This window comes from Monopterus albus, unplaced genomic scaffold, assembly GCF_001952655.1.
Source record: "Monopterus albus unplaced genomic scaffold, M_albus_1.0 scaffold49.1, whole genome shotgun sequence".
Classification (NCBI taxonomy): domain Eukaryota; kingdom Metazoa; phylum Chordata; class Actinopteri; order Synbranchiformes; family Synbranchidae; genus Monopterus; species Monopterus albus.
This window is the reverse complement of record NW_018127929.1, coordinates 2,484,141-2,499,237: the sequence shown is the minus strand read 5'-3', so window position 1 is coordinate 2,499,237 and position 15,097 is coordinate 2,484,141. Positions and strand designations below refer to the sequence as shown.

General features: G+C 39.3%; 1 long non-coding RNA gene across 1 annotated transcript in view; it reads left to right on the top strand.

The window, feature by feature from the left end:
* LOC109960674 (uncharacterized) overlaps positions 1-15,097 on the top strand; it is a 94,472-nt gene that overhangs the window by 79,142 nt on the left and 233 nt on the right. Inside the window, exons 4-5 of the long non-coding RNA XR_002275034.1 lie at positions 12,625-12,692; positions 14,595-14,719. This is a non-coding gene — a long non-coding RNA (uncharacterized LOC109960674). The remainder of the gene's footprint in view (positions 1-12,624; positions 12,693-14,594; positions 14,720-15,097) is intronic.

Sequence of the window (15,097 nt, the reverse complement as noted above, 5' to 3'; positions counted from 1 at the left end):
GAGGCAGAAAGTTAAAGAGTGAGGGAGGATAAAAAAACAAGGGGAAACATGGTTAAAAAGAGGACAAGAAGGAGGGGACTCTGGAGACAGCTGCTGGAGAGGTTAGTTAGAGATTTCCAGCCATTAACTTCAGTCCCAGCCAGCTTGCCCACTTGAAGGAGATAAGGGCTGGGGCATGTCAAAGCCTCAATATGAAAAGGAACGGGACCCAGCTTGATCTTGTGGGGAAATTGGTTACTAGTGGGACCCTCAATTCCACAATAGAGCTGAGCGCAAGAAAGAGGAACAGCAAGAGAAATGGAAAGAAAGGATGGAGGAAAGAAGGAAATAGTTTATTGAAAAAGAGAAACAAATCTGCCAAAGCACAGGAGCAAAAGTGAAAGAGCAAAGAGAGAGAGTGATTAAGGATGGACCAATAAGGGCCATAGAGGGGTGCTGTTGGTGGTGGTGGGGGGGGATCAGCAGTTGTGACACAATAACTGGAGGACCTATAGGGGTGGAGGGCATGGGGTCTCTCTTTCTCTTTTCAAAGGCAGGATAAACAAGGAAATGAGTCTGTAATCATTTCCAGAAATTGCCTTCCTCTTTGCCTCCCCTCTACTGGGCCGTCTATCCGCCTCCATTCATTAGCAGTCCATGGCCTGATTAAAGAATTTTATTGTCCCAAAGACAGACCAGCAGAGAGAGAGAGGATCTTCAGTCTATTGCTGTCAAACTGAGTAATGCATCAGGTATGGTTTGTGTTTTTATTGCCGCCCTGGTCCTGCTTCTGCTGCTGCTTCATTTTTATTTCATGTGACAAGTGTGTACAGCATTATGCATGTGGCATCCAACCTATTGGACTGTACTGGCAGAGTGCTGTTAATGAGAGGTTCCATTACCGCACAGTCTTTTTATTTAGATGCAATACTGAGTTTAAAATGCTCATTTAATCCATTAAATTATCAGTCCCATAAATAGCAAAACCATAATGTCAACAACATACACATTGTTTGCTTGAACTAAATGGTGAAACCAAAACTGAGACACTGAAATAACATTTATATTATCTGAGTGATTATCAATATAAGCATGACATGACAGGTCATTGCGGAAACAGTGAGTTTACCACAAAGAAACTGTAATCCATTAATGAGCCATCATGTCCTTCCCTGCCTCTTTCTGTCCAGAAGTACAAAGCACTTCAGGCACACAGAGTGCTTTTCCTTTATGAAGAAGGATTCCAGTGGCAGCTGCAAATCTCACTGAGTAACTCTAAATAAGCTTTTTGCTAAGTCAGACGTCCCAATGTCAAATCTCTGACCTTGTTTGAATAAGATAGATTGTCCACACACAGGCATACAGTATATATGCAGTCAAAAGTGTAAATATGAATATGTGTAACCATAACCTTTACAGTATAGATGATTACACCCTCAGATATATTTTGGTTCCTTAATGATGTAATTTTTCAGTTATGCTATTTGCATCATTTACCAGTGAAACATGTCAAAATAAAACATGACAATATGCCAGTTGAGCACCTTTTGAAGAAAGAAAACAAGGAGCACTCCTTATCAAACATCAATGCACTAATGGAGGTCATCTTCCAGGAGCACAAACTAAGCACTAGACATGCTAAAATAGGAGAACATACTAAGTACAAGAATATAAATTGTTTTATTTTAAAATTTAATTTTCAATCAGTTGAAATGGTGATCTTTTAGAAATATAAATGTATCTTTATGCTGTACAGTACAACATACATATAAGGGTGCAAACCTTAATTGTCCTTCCAAATGTAAGTACCATGATCATACTAACATCCATCTCAGACACATACTGAGTGATGTACCATCATAGGTGTAAGAATATGGCCCAAGTAATAGTTATGACATATAATTTAAACAATTTAATTGATCATTTTGTTGTTTTCTTATTGTTAATGATTTAAAATAGTGTATTAGCTTTATATGAACGTTTGAAGAGTCATGATTGTCCCCTATCATGATCTGTGTGACCTGTGCCTGTAAACAGGGTGTTCGAATTGACAATGAATTTCACACACATTGCACATCTTATAGATACATTTATTTTAGATATTGCACTGATGAGATAGGATAAACTGCTAAAATGTAGACTTTCCTCTGCACATACTGTAAATATGGAGCTGAGCAACAATGTTTTTTCTCATACAACTGCATACATAGACACTGTCTTAAGAATAATGTGCCCCTGCTATTACTCACATTGTTGGGACTGAAACCTGTTCACACACTCAATGGGGAACTCTGCATTCTTCATGGAGTCCGGATGCTGGTCACCACCATGTAAATCATTACATTTATAATGACAGCTTGCTTTAAGTCTAGGGTAAAGTTAAAGAAAGTCTCCAGGAAATGAATGTAAGTCAGGGTAAAGTCTTCACAAGGTATGAAAACAAACCTGTTTTTTGTCCATTGGGAAGTTATGATAGGTAATTATAGAGGATCACTGGATTATTATGGAAAATGGGCTTGCATGATCGCTGAGATGTCTTGTGAACTTCTAATTCTCTGGTAGCAGATGGGGTTCAGATCAGTACCCTCATCAGAAAAATTATTTTTGGAAACAGGGTGGGGAATGTGAGCTACAGTAGCTTTACATGTAGAAAGGGATACAGTATAAGCGAGTGATAGTGTTCTCAAAACCAAGTGATATGCATGTTGAAGAATAGTAGTGTATTTGCCTCATTTTTTTTAAAAACAATCTTTTTATTTTTGCTTTCTTGTTCCTCAAAGGAGTGCTGGCCACTCTTTTTAAACTTAATCTTCTCAAGCCATAAATCACCATCTATTTTTTTTCCCACCATTTCTTCTTGCTTAAATTTAAAGGAGTTACAGGAATGGAGAGAAAGTGCAAGATGTTCAAAGAGAGAGGTAGAAGGAGGAATAAATCCAAGCCATGGTGAGAAATGACACCAAATAAATAAAAGAAATACAGAAGAATGAACATAACATAAAAGAAAAAGGGCAAACTGCCAAGATGGCAGGCAGTGAGTTGTGGTCGGTTAGGAGTCCTTACCCTGCTGGGGAGGAAGTGTTTGAGTTTTATTGGTTTCATATGACACGACAGAACCTTTTTAAGATGTTGTAGATGTGCTGGTAAAAAAGCAGTCTGCCCAGCCCTGCATTAAGTGCCCCTGTGATCTCGGCCATATTTATAGACACTGTCTTGTGTCACATGGCTTCCATTTCTTCACTTGTTGGTACCTCCTGTGGCTGCCTTTACAAGCATAGGTCTGTCAAGCACCCTTGTCAGTGACCTGGTCAGAGAGGAGATGAGAGGGAGACTTTATTTTTAAAGATATCAAAATCAAATTTTATAACAATCTTACATAGCTGTTGAGATACCTCTAGACCAAAGAAGTGTACAAATAGCCTGACTGACCAATAACCATTTCCTTCTTGGACTTTTCTACTTTTTGGGTAAAACCAAAAACAAATAGTCCTGGTTTCAGGAAAAGGGCACTAGAATAGATCTTTGTTGATGAAGAGTAAGTCTTTCCTCTATCTGTCCCTTTATCTCCCTCTCACTTTCTCTTGTGTTGCATTTCTTGGTCATGTGGTGGAGTGTGTTGGTTTTAAAGGGCAATAAAAACACAGTTTTAAAAGTACCCAAAAGCATTTTTCCCTCTGGGTTTGGCACTTTAATCTACTCTCAGGTTTCTGCGTTGCACACCTGGGGAGAGGAAAAAAATAAGCTGGGTTAGAAAGCTCCCACAAATTGTAAATGCCTTGTAAAAATGAAGGAAAAGGCAAAACAAATTTATTATTTTAATCTTAGAGGGTGCCAACTTATTTTTGTGCAAATGATTTTATGACCTCTGAACTATTCTGGAGTCCTTTGTAGCTAAAATCATAGAGATGGAGATAAATTCCTGCCCTGGTTTATCTCTTTGCTCAGAATATGAAAGTCTGTTCAAAATCTCAAGGCAAGGCAAGTGATCATCCAAAATATAATAGGCTTCTTCCTGAATGTCTGTATAAAGCTTTGACAATTTATACAGAACTTGTTGAGATATGTCATTCTGGATCATAACGATAGACTCATTGACCAATAGACAGAGCGACATTACCATAGAGGCCATTTTAGTGCACAAAGGTGAACACTGGTCTGAAAACATGCAGGTGCAGGTTAGGTAAAACACCAGCTATACAAAGTCACTTAATCAATTTTTGTCAGTCAAATCTCCAGACAGGCTTAAATGGATTATATGTATACCTACCTTGTCAAGCAAAGTCCCTTAGTGGTGCTATACCAACAAAGCATTTTATTTGCTGTTTTGGAGATTGAATTCAGGAGAAATCCAGTCAAAGCCAAAAGCCATACCACTGCTTTAATTTAGTTTTTGGGGAGTTGATTGTCTCAGATTTTGCAATTTCGGTTGATCATCCCTCTAGTCAAGAGTGGCTACATTTGTTTGATGAATAGCATCTCATAACTACTAAGCTTTTATGACTGGATCAGGGAATCAAAGACTGTGGTCACTTCACCAGCCTGCTATACCCGCGCATACTGTTCCATACACTGAGTACAAGTCCCATGGTTACATTTACAGTATGTAAGATAGGCAGAAAAAGTGGATTAGTGTACAAAGGACACTGAAAATGATAATTCTCTAATTCTGTATGATGTTGTAAATTTGCATTAGTGGGAAGACATTTATTTTGTGTTGAGGGTTTCAATGCAAATCCATACAGTCTTAGTGTGGTTGGATGTGTGAAGAAGTTATCTGTCAGTGATCACTGATCAGACTAGATCAGATTAGGGATTGTTTGAGAATAAACATTCAATATAACTCTGAAACTAATCCTTTCACAAGAGCCTCTGGCATTACAAGTAGGACTGGAGTGAAAAACAGGAATGAAATGGTGAGGAGAGAGGATATTTGGTTGTAATGGGAATTCCATAAAGATAGGAATGCCATCCTTTGTTTCTAAAAGGGCTCATGGCATGCTTTTCCTTGTTTTTTGACTTATCTACAATGTTACAACAGTGAATTATCATCTTACATGTGACCTAAAGCTAAAAAAATGACATGTTTTTTATATTCTAGTATTTCTATGCAGAAGCAACAACATTTATACAAGTTTCACAAGCTCTCGCTCACAAGACTTTTTCTCTAAAAAAAATTAAGTATTTAAGGATTTCCTTGAATGGGCATAAATCTAGGCCATTGCACATTCATGTGAGCTTGCCTGACATCCACCGGTGACCCCACCATTTTGGCAAAATGTTATATTTCCTTGCTTGTTATGTGTAGGACATCAACCAGTGCCATTGTAAAAGTGGAATTTTTTGACTGTGTCCGGTTTTGTGGGTATACAGTATTTTACCTCCTGCTGCTGCACTGTGACCAAAGGACGTGGAGAAAAATACAGGGCCCGAGGTTACTGCATGTCTGGGAATTTTCCTGTACAGGGACTTGCTGGTTTACCTAACTGAGTCTAACCTACAAGCAGCCAGGCAGTGGAGTCCCTGCCGCGGTTATCATCAGCTCATCAACGCTGGATTCCCCCGGAGCACAGTACCTGTTTGTTTTGATTGCTTGAGGCCAGTGTGTCTGCCACCTGTGATGTGTTGCCGGTTAAGAGTGGATGAACAATCCACGATGTTATTGTCAGAGCTACGCTACTAATGTCAATGTCACTACTTTGGGACTATATGTGATAGTGTTGGGGAAGACGCAGCAAACACCTGTTGGATTCATTGACCTTGAAGCTACTTGAAAGGGAGTGATGTTTCCACTACTTGGTGGGACTTAACTATAAGTTTAAAAAACACATGTTGCATGTCTGTTAATGCTTTATTTCTGTTGGAGAAGTTACTATGTCTGCATTATGCCAGTTAAAATATGGGGTTTCTCAATTACCTGCTTTGTTTAGAGTGTTACGCAGCTCTTTTCATCAGTACATATACCGCTGTTGACCAATCTATGGATGAGAAATTCAATTTAATTAATGCTGTCGCAGTTCGTTAGGCTATCCACCTGAACGAACTATCCTCTCGTTTTAAGGAAAAGACTTTCTGGCTCTCTTGATTCTGAAACAGTTACAAACTATCTGGAGTTATGAGGGGTGCCAAGCTAATCTAGAGGTACCCAAGATTAAACATCAAATGGTTGAAAATGGGCAAAATGAGCATGCCATGGGTACCTTGACTGTGAAATATAAAAACAGGATGTCACAAAGAGACTAATGTTTTATAATTCAGTCAAGGTATCTCAAAGTCTCATGTGATTTCAACTGGAAGCAAGTGAAGACAATGTTGGTACTCTTATCCCCCTCTTGAGCAGAGGATTAGGGATGTCTTGGAATTAGCATGCCCAGCATCTACTCTAATGTCATTTTCTGGGATGGAGTGGTGGGATGTCAGAGTACTGTGCTCCATTCTTTCTAGAGAGAGAGGAAAAACAAACTCAAGACTTTGGCTAAGGACAAAGATCAATTTTTATTTTTCAAGATGGCATTAAATCATGGCAGCAGCAGTCCTGCTTTGTCCTTAACTCCACACTTCCAGTGATTTGTCACCATCTGTGCAACAAGACAAACAAAAAGAAAAAGACTGATGGGTCAGTTTGAAAATGTGAAGTCATTTATGTTATTTCATGGTAACGCTTTATAAGCTGGCCAGGGTCCAGGTCTTGCTCAAAAAGTGTTGGCTTAGAAACCGTTGCAGCCCATCTCATTGGCTTCTGTAACTTACACAGCTGGAAATGAAATGGTGACTTGCTGAATTAAAATGGTCCAGCCAGCTCATGTTTTGAGGCTGCTGTCACATGCACACACACTTTGAATCAATTCCTGTCTCCACTATCAATCCATATCTCGATCGTTGAGACTCAAGATGTGAATAAACTGGGCTATAGAACTAACAGCAACCCAATACTTTATTTATTTCTCCGATGTCAAAGTGTCAATATGAAGTGCTGCCTGCTGGCACTTGGCAAATCTCTCCTCTCATTTCTGGTCAAGTGTAGCTCAAGTTTCATTTGCCTGTCAATATACAAATGTGTGAGAATGAAAAACTTTGTGACTCGTCATATATGATGCTATTTTCAACAATTTGATAGCCATACATTTTCCACAAAAAAGTTGTATTGATGCCCTAGAACGATGACTGAAACTACTTGCTCCCTGCAAATGGCCCTTTGTTTGACTTTTTCTAAAGCCTTTTAGTGACAGCAATACAGCAGTGTGCTCAGTTAGTGGAAAATAGAGCACCGAGGTTGTCGTCCAACATGCAACAGTAAAAGGAAAGACTCAGGTAACCAGTAACTGTAATTACGAGTACGCCTGATCCCTGTGAAAGCTCTTCTCAGCCACTTTCTTCTCTGTACTGAAGGCTTTGGCACGAGTGGTGGAGAGGGTCACTGTTTAATAATGAACAGGTCGAGCCTGGTGTAACAGATATATGCACCTGCTTTATACATCAGTCAATTACCTAATTAGAACTCTCCCTCAGGGGAAAGCTAATACCTTGTCCTGGAGCGGCAGGACAACTCCTTCCATGTGAACAGAGGTGCTTGCAAGACAAACAGATACCTGTACGTATGTGTGTGTGTGTGTGTGTGTGTGTGTGTGTGTGTGTGTGTGTGTGTGTGTGTGTGTAATTGTAGTGAGTGTGTGCATTCATATCTAAGTGTGAGGAACAATAGAAAGGGGGATTCTGTATTTCTTTGCACAGATCAGGTACCCAAGGACACTCATGGGAAATTGTGCTCTATGGGACAGAGGAATACCAGTCCTTTCTCTGCCCACCTCCTCAAACACATGCAGCCCTCTGCCCATTGCCACTGATCCTCGCATGAGAAAGTGATCTATGTCAGCCCATATGATGGGTCTGTTGCCTTTGTCTGGGCCATTTGGGTGGAAAAAGTGGCACTTGAACACACCACACAGACTACAGTCAACGGCCAGCTAGCATGTACGTTCTGCACCTGCATGAAAGAAATGACTCTCCCAACCAGCAGGTGGCAGTAATTGTATTGGCCATTCAGAAAGTGAAAGAAGAAGAGCAGATATACAGCTGTAAACAGCGCAGCTCTCATTCACAACAGCTGCTGTTTATAGCTGTTTCTAATCGAGAATAGGTCTGAAAAGATGTTGAAAATGACACTGCTAGCGGCGTGCCACCTAAGGCAGGACCCTCTTGCCTGTCACTCAGTATAATTGAGACAGTTGTAGAAAGGGAAATTAGCTATAAAGACTAAAACCATTTTTTTGTATCAGGCTGTAAACATGTTTATTTCTGCTGTAAAGTTGGGCATTTTAACATGGGTATTGACTCCCTTTTGGAGCCAGCCTCAAGTGGCCATTCAAGGACCTGCAGGTGGTACATACCGGGAAGATGAGGGTGACAGAGGCTCACTGATGGCCAACCATTGGCTTGGTCTGTCATGGGCCTTAGCGGTAAAAAAAAATAATCCTATTACTTTTTTAATCAACACCACAAATATTACTTTTAACATTACTGTCGTTACTTAGCCTAACGTCTTTAAAGGTCCCTTTAAACCACTCTACATTTTAATTTGTACAACTAAAATGAGACATTGAATTTTAACAATCAGCCCACTGAATTCTTGAATCTACTGACCATAAGCAGATAGCTTAACTCTAGTGACTGCATACAACACTCTAGAATTCCTGTCCTCACCTTGAAGCTGCAGGCTTCACAACCTCCAAAGCAAAGCTGCTGATGGCTAGCAATAGCAGCTAAGAAAACAGCTTTTCAGTTATTGCCCCAGCCCTCGCATCAAGCAGGCTTTTCATTGAACAAGCTGAAATATTTATCCACTAAATTTCAGGTGAAATGGTTAACAAGCTGACCTCCAAAATGTTAGAATAACAGATTGTTGCTGGCATTAGTTAAAATAACTGCATTTCAATTTTAGTCCTTACATTTCTTTATTACTGCAAAATCACATTACTGTTATACACCACAACACTAATATCTAGGTACCACTAAAGATAAATGGGGGATAAACCTTTGTAGTTTGTGTGAATCAACCCCTAAAAATTAAAGTTTTTTGCTAGTATAGGCCTGAGTTGAGGTGAGTCTGATTAATAATATGATCAGACAGTCTGCTTTTATGTTTTGCTTAGCCTACCAACTGCTCTGAGGCACCGATGGACACTTCAGCTGTGATTAGGTCACACACTGTAGCCTCTGAATAGGAGGAGAGAAAGGAAAGAGGGAATGAGTTATGGAGCTTTACTTCACAAAGAGATATATGACAAGGGTTGAATGTTTGGGATCACTAATGTTAGTCTGCACTATGTATCCTTATCTAGGTTTCCCTCATGGCTTCCGCCCCACCCAGTCATCTCCATCAGATACTATATCTAAAACGTCACCCTCTTCCACCCTCACTCACCCACCAACACTGCTACGACTGCTCATGCAATGTTTTTACTACACACCAAAATCAATTTCTACTTATTAATAACAGCTACAGTGGAAATATCTGTACTGCAAAAGAGATGGATAGAATTGAAAGAAGAAAAAGAGGGCTGAGACTGTGATGATGGTGGTGGTGGTGGGGGGCGGGGGTCGAGGTCATGCAACATGCTCCTAAAAATCAATTTTCACACAAGAGGACTATTAGGTTATTGAGAAGTGGAATGACTGATTGGGACTATAGTGTATGTGTGTGTGTGTGCCTTGTATTGCTCACATTGTGATGGAAACCTGTTTACTTACTCATGTTGTGGGGATCCACGTTTGGACCAGATGCTGCTCCCCACTGTGTAAATAATTGAATTTTAGGGTGGCGACTTGTTTTAAGGTTAGGGTGAGGTTAAAGGTAGATTAAGGGGTAGGGTTAGGATAAAGTCAATGTAAAGTCCCAATATGGAATGAAAACAAATGTGTGTGTGTGTGTGTGTGTGTGTGTGTGTGTAAATTACCCAACAAGTTTAAAAAAAAACTTCTAATATTTATTCTTCATCCCAAAGTATGACAAATGACTACTGCTGCCTTGCAACCGATTTGTATTCACAACACCTTGCACAAAAATCATAATTCAGCATAACATAGACATTTTAAATAAATGATCCTTTCTCTGCTCTTTGATTGTTCTTTCTTTACCTCTCCTCTTTTTTTTTTAAAAGTGCCCACTTCTGTGTATTAACCCAAAAGAAAAGAAAGGAATGAGGCCTGTCTCAGCGAGAAATCCTAAAGTGCTTGCCGACTCCTAGCTGCTAATACAACTAATGCAGTAATGTAAGGGCCAAGGCGATTAATGAGAGCGCTCTGCCCCTGACATCTCAGACACCCTAATGTTGCTGCAGCGTCTCTCTGGCCGTTCTTTAATCCATCACTGGTCCCTGTAACCCAATTATGGCCTGACGCTTTACTTTTAGCTCCTCTGCTGGGTCCTTCACACACATATATAAAAGGGCAAACACGCACACACACACATACACTTAAACAAGAGTGTTTGAGCATCATCAGACAAGCACATTTTATTTAAAAAAAGGGTGGGGGGATATTTGTACACGCAGTCATACCCACTCATACAGAAATACCTAACAGACACTTGCAGAGTCAGGTGAGCTCACAGGATACACACTTTAAAAGACTAGACTCATTCAGCTCTATTGCTAATGCATACTGTCTCAGAAAACTATTGTAAGTTGTTATGTGAAATGAAAAGTCATCTTATGTTCTAATCCACTGAAAGTCATCCCACTGAATCGCATATTTATTGTCATTTCACTATATGTGCAGGACATACAGAAGATCGAAATACCATTTCTCTCTCACCTAGTATTGAGTGCCATACCATTTAAGAAACTAAAATAGAATAAAAATGGACTAAAACAGAATAAGATGCCTGGATTAAAAAAATTATGATAAAACTAAACGGCTGTGACTTAAAACCAGCTAAGTTTCTTAATGCTGTTTTCATGTTTAGAGGTGAGGCCTTAAGGACTTAGCTCACTGTAATCAACTGGAATTAACTGATTACCGTGGTTAACTAACTTCCTGTGTTTCTAATGTCATCCCCATAAAGAACCTATCTTGTTATGATTGAAACTGTAGCATGATGCTACATTAACATGCTTCATTCCCAGAGGTCCATCAGTGCTCTGTTTTAGCTAAGGGGCTATGTACTGCATTTTTCATGAGATCCACCATGCAACATTTATGATTCACCCTAAAGGCTTTAAAACATTACTTGACTGCTTCACCCACCAGGATAACCCTAACATCTGGAGCATACTGTACATGACGGTGTCTTGATATGATGCAGGAAATGGAAGAATAGTACTGCAAAACCCCTCACTCACTCCCTCTTTCTCTTTGTCTGTCAGTTATGTCAGAGTAACAGCTCTGTCAATCAAGAGACCTATGTGCTTGCTTCCTCTAAATCAGGTGGACTGACTCCTTAAGAGTTACTGGAGGAGCCTACTTCCATTAGCCACTCCCAATGGCAAATTAACTTAAATGTACCCGCTCAATAAAGTTCAAGACAATCATTTGCATGTCAGTGTCCTTCTTCTCTCAAGGCCTTCCCAAATATCCAGCTGACTCGTGCTAATCCTGATATTGCTCTGATTCCATTGCACTAATAACAATTAACCAGAGAGCTAACTGCTGAGAGAAATTGAAGAGTTGGGAGAGAAATGGTGCACTTGTTAAAAAAACAACTAGTAATCACATCAGCTTTTTGCATTAAATTGACATATTCCAGGGGTTTTGGAAACATTTCAGCACACCAGGTAACACACAATTTTACTGGAATTCCAAGTGCTTTTTCAATATTCCATAGCAAACCACAACCTTTGTGTCACTTGCCTGTTACTGTCTGACAAGTGACTAAAGACAGCAATTTGTGGACTATATAAATATTATGATGCATTAGTTAGATCACAGTAAATAATAGGATTTTCCTGTGGCAATCACAAATGAGTCAGAAGAGTGTTAAAATACTTCTTAAATGAATAAAAAGGAATTTGACTCATCCCTTTGAACAGTTGTAATTAAATTAATTGTATATGCTATTATGACATTCATTGTCCAATCGGTGCTTTAACCTGAATTTCTTGTAGTTATCCATACCCTCCTTCTTGTGGTCCATTACTCCAACCCAAAATCGCTTTATAGCTCCATCCCATCATGTCCTGCCATCCATCTGTCATCCTAATCATGACGTGTTCCATTTTTGATCTTTAGAGATGAAGTCATGTCACTACCAGGCAATCTCACATCATCACCTATCATGTATATACAAATATAGGTATGAATAATATGAGAAAGGGCAATGTGGGGGTGGATTAGTGTTGTCGAAATTCACCTAGAACTGGAGGTCAGAGTGGTTTAGGAGAATATGAAAGATGTGTGTATCCACACAGGAGGCAGATCAGCTCAAAGTAAACTAACTTTGTCCAGGTGATGAGAGGAGGAAGCCTAACCTGTCTGGATGAGCAATGAAAAGACTGGGAATTATATCTACTGTATTTGTGTATCATGTTTTGAACATAGGGATTAGCACTGTTCCTCCTCAGTGCTGGGAATCTACTTCTGAAGGATCTGGATGATCACAGTGACTCTATTTTATTCCCCTCTTCTTTTCTCCTATCATGTGTTTATATACAGGATCTCTCCTCTTGTTTCCTCCAACCCCTGGGTGTCTTCAGCATCAGATGTCATCCTGGCAAGACAAAGTAAGTCAGACAACCACGTAGGCTGAACCTCTGAGGAGAATCTTGCCGCATTCTCAAGTGCTATAAGTGCCCGGGAGTCGTCTTACAAGAAACACTTATTGCATTTTGTATTGAGCATGATGTTATGAAAAATTAATAGTGGGATGGTGTGCCTTTCTCTGCTTAGCCTTTCTTAGTGTGATCTTTGTGTATGCATGTAAATACACACACTGCTTTACTTTTTATATTTATGCTTTGGTACCCTTGTGCTTGGGTGTAACAATGTGTGGTTGCATGTATATCTAATTTTGGCATGTGCCACAAGAAGCTAATTGTATAATTATATGCATATCACAGAGGTTTCATTCTCCAGAGAGCAGGTGTTTCAGTCAAAGAGCAAATATCTGATTCCCAGCTGCATTATTGACAATGGTTACTGCACAGGCCTTCTTCCATTTGCTGGATTTAGGCTCTTTATTCCCCTATTGCATATATCAAGTCTACTCTTGGCAAAACAATAGTTTAAAAAAAACTACCGTAAAGTAAACTGATATGTACACAAAAACTGAAAACAACAGATACACTGCACAAAATCGAATGCTTGCACTAGTTTATGTGAAACATATTGTGATATGTTTTACATTATAAACTTGCCAGGATATCACGTTGCATTTTGTGAAATAATTTAACGAGCTTTTGAACTAAGCTCATGTCAGTTTTGAGAGAGAAAAAATGTGAAGCTCCAACTCATCCTACTCATTTGGTTTCTTTTCCTAACCCATCTTCATTTCATTTCTTTTTGGAAATTAATACAACCAACCTGTACTTTTTAAATTATGATGGATTATTTTGAGCAGATAAAAGAGAATCTTATAAAAATGGATTGTGCATGAAATCAATGTTCTATGCAATTTTACTAAATATGATTCCAAATCTGTGCTTTGGTATTGAATAGGATCAAAAGCTTTTTTTAAATCTATTTGATTGTTAAAGAACATTTACTACTTAAATCTGAATCCCCTTGACCTACTGTGCTTTGCTGTTGTTACTTCATGTAATTCCACCTATACTGTTTACATTCCAAGTTTGCACATGAACATCTGCACATGCATAATTGCACACTTTCTGCCACCTATTGCACATCCACCTCCGATGTAGCATAATTTGTCTCCACTTGCTGTTTTTAAGTGCCTTAAGACTTTGTGTACTATTTATCTACCTTATATTTCACTTTGCATTGTTTGTCATTCATTGTGGACAGCAAAGTAAGAATTTCATTGTACAGGGAAACTTGTTTCTTCTTGTCTCCACTTGCTGTTTTTAAGTGCCTTAAGACTTTGTGTACTATTTATCTACCTTATATTTCACTTTGCATTGTTTGTCATTCATTGTGGACAGCAAAGTAAGAATTTCATTGTACAGGGAAACTTGTTTCTTCACTGTGCACATGACAGTAAACACTTTGAGTCTTGAGTCCTGTATTTATGCAGCACACCATTTATTCTTTAATCAGCATTCATGTGAAAAGACAGATCAAACTTAAATTATCAAGATATATAGTATATTTTTAAAAATCCTGGCAAAGGTCACACATTTCATAATATACACATTTTGGAATAGTATAGAGGCCAGAGTAATGCATAGCAGCTAGGTTCTGCAGTGAGTGGCTGCACTTGTTAAAAGTTCATGTGCTAGATCATTAACGGCTCAGATGTTAGTCTGACCCTGGGGAACTACCCCTGAGGTGGCACACCAACATTTAAAAGACAGTGGGCTGTTGAGTTAGCTGGGTCAAACGGAACAAAAGGCCACAGTGAGGTTTGCAGAAACCACATCTCGGTATTTAGGGAGCGATCAAATAGTAAGTCTCACAGCTGTTTATGATAACAGACCTTCTATACTTCTTCTCTTCTCTTCTTTTAGTCTTTCTGAATAAAGGCATCAAGTTTCTCTGGACACTGATGGATGGACTGTGAACTCCTGACCAAATGAAATGTAACAAGGAGGACTATCGCCACACAGCATGGAGTGTGCCAGAGGTCACAGTGGTGAGTTAACAACCTGCCTAGGCATTGTAGTACTGAATATACTATGACACACAGGGGTTTTCATTCTTAGCTGTCATACATCATCATATGTATTAAATCATGCTGGAGCAAGCACTGATATGTACACGATCACATGCACACCTCATAAAAGAAGATCACATACCATAACCAGTTTGTGATTGATCCCCACACAGGAAATCAAAAATTCCCCCACAGGTGGAGGCTAAAGCTGAACTACTGAATAGTTCATAGGAAGGATCAACAGTTGTCATGTATTAGAACAAGGCTTAGCAAAAGTCCTTTACCTTACAGTATTATATAAACCTTTGCACAACCAGTTACTATGTCCTTAGATACAGGGGGTGCTGATGTTCAGCA